Raw genomic sequence first — 6,779 nt, 5'->3', positions numbered from 1 at the left:
GTACTTCCCAAGCGCTTAGTACAGTGCTATGCACACAGTAAGCGCTCAATAAATATGATTCAATGAATGAATGAATCCCCCCCCGCCTTACCTCTTTCCCCTCCCCGCAGCACCTGTATATGTTTGTACAGATTTATTACTCTATTTTACTTGTACATATTTATTCTATATATTTTATTTGGTTAATATGTTTTGTTTTGTTGTCTGTCTCCCCCTTCTAGACTGTGAGGCCACTGTTGGGTAGGGACTGTCTCTAGATGTTGCCAATCTGTACTTCCCAAGCGCTTAGTACAGTGCTCTGCACACAATAAGTGCTCAATAAATACGATTGAATGAATGAATGAATGAATCCCCCCGGCCTTACCTCCCTCCCCTCCCCGCAGCACCTGTATATGTTTGTACAGATTTATTACTCTATTTATTTTACTTGTACATATTTATTCCATTTCTTTTATTATGTTAATATGTTTTGTTTTGTTGTCTGTTTCCCCCTTCTAGACTGTGAGCCCACATTGGGGTAGGGACCGTCTTTATATGTTGCCAACTTGTACTTCCCAAGCGCTTAGTACAGTGCTCTGCACACTGTAAGTGCTCAATAAATACGATTGAATGAATGAATGAATGAATCCCCCCCGCCTTACCTCCTTCCCCTCCCCGCAGCACCTGTATATGTTTGTACAGATTTATTACTCTATTCATTTTACTTATACATATTTATTCCATTTATTTTATTTTGTTAATATGTTTTGTTTTGTTGTCTGTCTCCCCCTTCTAGACTGTGAGCCCGCTGTTGGGTAGGGACCGTCTCTATATGTTGCCAACTTGGACTTCCCAAGCGCTTAGTACAGTGCTCTGCACACAGTAAGAGCCTAATAAATACGATTGGTTGATTGATTGATTAGTACAGTGCTCTGCACCCAATCAGCGCTCAATAAATACTATTGAATGAATGAATGAATCCCCCCCACCTTACCTCCCTCCCCTCCCCACAGCACCTGTCTATATGTATATATGTTTTTGCAGATTTATTACTCTATTTATTTTACTTGTACATATTTATTCCGTTTATTTTATTTGGTTAATATGTTTTGTTTTGTTGTCTGTCTCCCCCTTCTAGACTGTGAGCCCACTGTTGGGTAGGGACCGTCTCTATATGTTGCCAACTTGGACTTCCCAAGCGCTTAGTACAGTGCTCTGCACACAGTAAGCGCTCAATAAATACGATTGAATGAATCCCCCCACCTTACCTCTCTCCCCTCCCCACAGCACCTGTCTATATGTATATATGTTTGTACAGATTTATTACTCTATTTATTTTACTTGTACATATTTATTCCGTTTATTTGGTTAATATGTTTTGTTTCGTTGTCTGTCTCCCCCTTCTAGACTGTGAGCCACCTGTATATATGTATATCACCTGTGTATATGTATATATGTTTGTACATATTTATTACTCTACTTTATTTATGTTACTTGTACATATCTATCCTATTTATTTTATTTTGTTAGTATGTTTGGTTTTGTCCTCTGTCTCCCCCTTTTAGACTGTGAGCCCACTGTTGGGTAGGGACTGTCTCTAGATGTTGCCAATTTGTACTTCCCAAGCGCTTAGTACAGTGCTCTGCACATAGTAAGCGCTCAACAAATACGATTGATTGATTGATTATCTATCCTATTTTATTTTGTTAGTATGTTTGGTTTTGTCCTCTGTCTCCCCCTTTTAGACTGTGAGCCCACTGTTGGGTAGGGACTGTCTCTAGATGTTGCCAATTTGTACTTCCCAAGCGCTTAGTACAGTGCTCTGCACATAGTAAGCGCTCAACAAATACGATTGATTGATTGATTGATATCTATCCTATTTATTTTATTTTGTTAGTATGTTTGGTTTTGTCCTCTGTCTCCCCCTTTTAGCTTGTGAGCCCACTGTTGGGTAGGGACCGTCTCTAGATGTTGCCAATTTGTACTTCCCAAGCGCTTAGTACAGTGCTCTGCACATAGTAAGCGCTCAACAAATATGATTGATTGATTGATTAGTACGGTGGTCTGCACCCAGTCAGCGCTCAATAAATCCGACTGACTGAATAACGTCTCCCTACGTTGCCAACTTGGACTTCCCAAGCGCTTAGTACAGTGCTCTGCGCCCAGCGAGCGCTCAATAAAGACGATTGGGTGAATGAATGAATGAATAGCGAGCCACGAGGCCTCGCTGAGGAGAGGGGCTGGGGGAGACGCCCCCCGCGCGCGCCCGTGGGCCCCACTTCCGGCCCCCCTTCTGCTTCCGGCCCCCCCGATTTGTCCGGGCCGGGCGCCCCCCCCCGGTTCTGCGCATGCGCAGATTTGGGGGCGACGAGGCGGCGGGGGCCGGGGACGGAAGGGCGCCGCCCGCAGGCAGGAAGGAGGTAGGTCCCGCGGGCCCCCTGTAGATCAGGGGATGCACTATATATTTTAATAATAATCATAATCATAATAATAACCATGGTATTTGTGAAGCAATTACTATGTGCCAAGCACTGTCCTAAGCGCTGATGGCCTTTCCTGGGTAATTCTCCTAAGGACAGACGCACTGTACATCAGTAGACACCCTATCTATCATAATAATGATGGTATTTGTGAAGCGCTTACTATGTGCCAAGCACTGTTCTAAGCGCTGATGGCCTTTCCTGGGTAATCCGCAGGAGCACTGTACATCAGTAGACACCCTATTTATCATAATAATAACGATATTTGTTAAGCGTTTACTCTGTGTCATGCACTGTTCTCAGCGCTGATGGCCTTTCCTGGGTAATTCTCCTGCAGACGCACTGTACATCAGTAGACACCCTATTTATCATAATAATAACGATGGTATTTGTGAAGCGCTTACTATGTGCCAAGCGCTGTCCTAAGCGCTGATGGCCTTTCCTGGGTAATTCTCCTAAGGACAGACGCACTGTACATCAGTAGACACCCTATCTATCATAATAATGATGGTATTTGTGAAGCGCTTACTATGTGCCAAGCGCTGTCCTAAGCGCTGATGGCCTTTCCTGGGTAATCCGCAGGAGCACTGTACATCAGTAGACACCCTATTTATCATAATAATAACGATATTTGTTAAGCGTTTACCCTGTGTCATGCACTGTTCTCAGCGCTGATGGCCTTTCCTGGGTAATTCTCCTGCAGACGCACTGTACATCAGTAGACACCCTATTTATCATAATAATAACGATGGTATTTGTGAAGCGCTTACTATGTGCCAAGCGCTGTCCTAAGCGCTGATGGCCTTTCCTGGGTAATTCTCCTGCAGACGCACTGTACATCAGTAGACACCCTATTTATCATAATAATAACGATGGTATTTGTGAAGCGCTTACTATGTGCCAAGCACTGGCCCAAGCGCTGATGGCCTTTCCTGGGTAATTCTCCCTCAGGCGCACTGTACATGAGTGGACACCCTATATATCATAATAACGAGGGTATTTGTGAATCGCTTACTCTGTGCCAAGCACTGTTCTAAGCGCTGATGGCCTTTCCTGGGTAATTTTCCTGCGGATGCACTGTACATCAGTAGACGCCCTATTTATCATAATAATAACGATGGTATTTGTGAAGCGCTTACTCTGTGCCAATCACTGTTCTAAGCTCTGATGACCTTTCCTGGGTAATTCTCCCTCAGGCGCACTGTACATCAGTGGACACCCTATTTATCATAATAATGATGGTATTTGTGAAGCGTTTACCCTGTGCCAAGCACTGTTCTAAACGCTGATGGCCTTTCCTGGGTAATTCTCCCTCAGGCGCACTGTACATCAGTAGACACCCTATTTATCATAATAACGATGGTATTTGTGAATCGCTTACTCTGTGCCAAGCACTGTCCTAAGCGCTGATGGCCTTTCCTGGGTAATTCTCCCTCAGGCGCACTGTACATTAGTAGACACCCTATTTATCATAATAATGATGGTATTTGTGAAGCGCTGACTATGTGCCAAGCGCTGTCCTAAGCGCTGATGGCCTTTCCTGGGTAATCCGCAGGAGCACTGTACATGAGTGGACACCCTATTTATCATAATAACGAGGGTATTTGTGAATCGCTTACTCTGTGCCAAGCACTGTTCAAAGCGCTGATGGCCTTTCCTGGGTAATTTTCCTGCGGATGCACTGTACATCAGTAGACGCCCTATTTATCATAATAATGATGGTATTTGTGAAGCACTTACTATGTGCCAAGCACTGTTCTAAGCGCTGATGGCCTTTCTTGGGTAATTCTCCCTCAGGCGCACTGTACATCAGTGGACACCCTATTTATCATAATAATGATGGTATTTGTGAAGCGCTGACTATGTGCCAAGCACTGCTCTAAGCGCTGATGGCCTTTCCTGGGTAATCTGCAGTAGCACTGTACATGAGTGGACACCCTATTTATCATAATAACGATGGTATTTGTGAAGCGCTTACTCTGTGCCAAGCACTTTTCTAAGCGCTGATGGCCTTTCCTGGGTAATCTGCAGGAGCACTGTACATGAATGGACACCCTATTTATCATAATAATAACGATGGTATTTGTGAAGCGCTTACTCTGTGCCAAGCACTGTTCTAAGCGCTGATGGCCTTTCCTGGGAAATTATCCCTCAGGCGCACTGTACATCAGTGGACACCCTATTTATCATAATAATGATGGTATTTGTGAAGCGCTTACTCTGTGCCAAGCACTGTTCTAAGCGCTGATGGCCTTTCTTGGGTAATTCTCCTGCGGACGGACGCAGTGTACATCAGTAGACACCCTATTTATCATAATAATGATGGTATTTGTGAAGTGCTTACTCTGTGCCAAGCACTGTTCTAAGCACTGATGGCCTTTCCTGGGTAATCTGCAGGAGCACTGTACATCAGTAGACACCCTATTTATCATAATAACGATGGTATTTGTGAAGCGCTTACTATGTGCCAAGCACTGTTCTAAGCGCTGATGGCCTTTCCTGGGTAATTCCCCCTCAGGTGCACTGTAGACACCCTATTTATCATAATAATGATGGTATTTGTGAAGCGCTTACTATGTGCCAAGCACTGTTCTAAGCGCTGATGGCCTTTCCTGAGTAATCGGCAGGAGCACTGTACATCAGGAGACACCCTATTTATCATAATAATAACGATGATATTTGTTAAGCGTTTACTCTGTGCTGAGCAGTGTTCTAAGCACTGATGGCCTTTCCTGGGTAATTCTCCTGCAGACGCACTGTACATCAATCAATCAATCAATCAATCGTATTTATTGAGCACTTACTATGTGCAGAGCACTGTACTAAGCGCTTGGGAAGTACAAATTGGCATCACATAGAGACAGTCCCTACCCAACAGTGGGCTCACAGTCTAAAAGGGGGAGACAGAGAACAGAACCAAACATACCAACAAAATAAAATAAGTAGGATAGAAATGTACAAGTAAAATAAATAAATAAATAAATAAATAGAGTAATAAATATGTACAACCATATATACATATATACAGGTGCTGTGGGGAAGGGAAGGAGGTAAGACGGGGGGATGGAGAGGGGGACGAGGGGGAGAGGAAAGAAGGGGCTCAGTCTGGGAAGGCCTCCTGGAGGAGGTGAGCTCTCAGCAGGGCCTTGAAGGGAGGAAGAGAGCTAGCTTGGCGGCTGGGCAGAGGGATTGGGGGCATTCCAGGCCCGGGGGATGACGTGGGCCGGGGGTCGATGGCGGGACAGGCGAGAGCGAGGTACAGTGAGGAGATTAGTGGTGGAGGAGCGGAGGGTGCGGGCTGGGCAGTAGAAGGAGAGAAGGGAGGTGAGGTAGGAGGGGGCGAGGTGATGGACAGCCTTGAAGCCCAGGGTGAGGAGTTTCTGCCTGATGCGCAGATTGATCGGTAGCCATTGGAGGTTTTTGAGGAGGGGAGTAATATGTCCAGAGCGTTTCTGGACAAAGATAATCCGGGCAGCAGCATGAAGTATGGATTGAAGTGGAGAGAGACACGCATCAGTAGACACCCTATTTATCATAATAACGATGGTATTTGTGAAGTGCTTACTATGTGCCAAGCACTGTCCTAAGCGCTGATGGCCTTTCCTGGGTAATTCTCCCTCAGGCGCACTGTGCATCAGTAGACACCCTATTTATCATAATAATGATGGTATTTGTGAAGCGCTTACTATGTGCCAAGCACTGTTCTAAGCGCTGATGGCCTTTCCTGGGTAATCTGCAGGAGCACTGTTCATGAGTGGACACCCTATTTATCATAATAACAATGGTATTTGTGAAGCACTTACTGTGTGCCAAGCACTGTTCTAAGCGCTGATGGCCTTTCCTGGGTAATCTGCAAGAGCACTGTACATCAGTAGACACCCTATTTATCATAATAACGATGGTACTTGTGAAGCGCTTATTCTGTGCCAAGCACTGTCCTAAGCGCTGATGGCCTTTCCTGGGTAATTCTCCTGTGGACAGAAGCACTGTACATCAGTAGACACCCTATTTATCATAATAATGATGGTATTTGTGAAGCGCTTACTATGTGCCAAGCGCTGTTCTAAGCGCTGATGGCCTTTCCTGGGTAATCTGCAGGAGCACTGTACATGAATGGACACCCTATTTATCATAATAATAACGATGGTATTTGTGAAGCGCTTACTCTGTGCCAAGCACTGTTCTAAGCACTGATGGCCTTTCCTGGGTAATTCTCCCTCAGGCGCACTGTACATCAGTAGACACCCTATTTATCATAATAACGATGGTATTTGTGAAGCGCTTACTATGTGCCAAGCACTGTTCTAAGCACTGATAGCC

Source organism: Tachyglossus aculeatus, chromosome 15 (assembly GCF_015852505.1).
Source record: "Tachyglossus aculeatus isolate mTacAcu1 chromosome 15, mTacAcu1.pri, whole genome shotgun sequence".
Taxonomy (NCBI): Eukaryota; Metazoa; Chordata; class Mammalia; order Monotremata; family Tachyglossidae; genus Tachyglossus; species Tachyglossus aculeatus.
The sequence above is the reverse complement of the archived record's forward strand: the minus strand, read 5'-3'. Positions refer to the sequence as shown.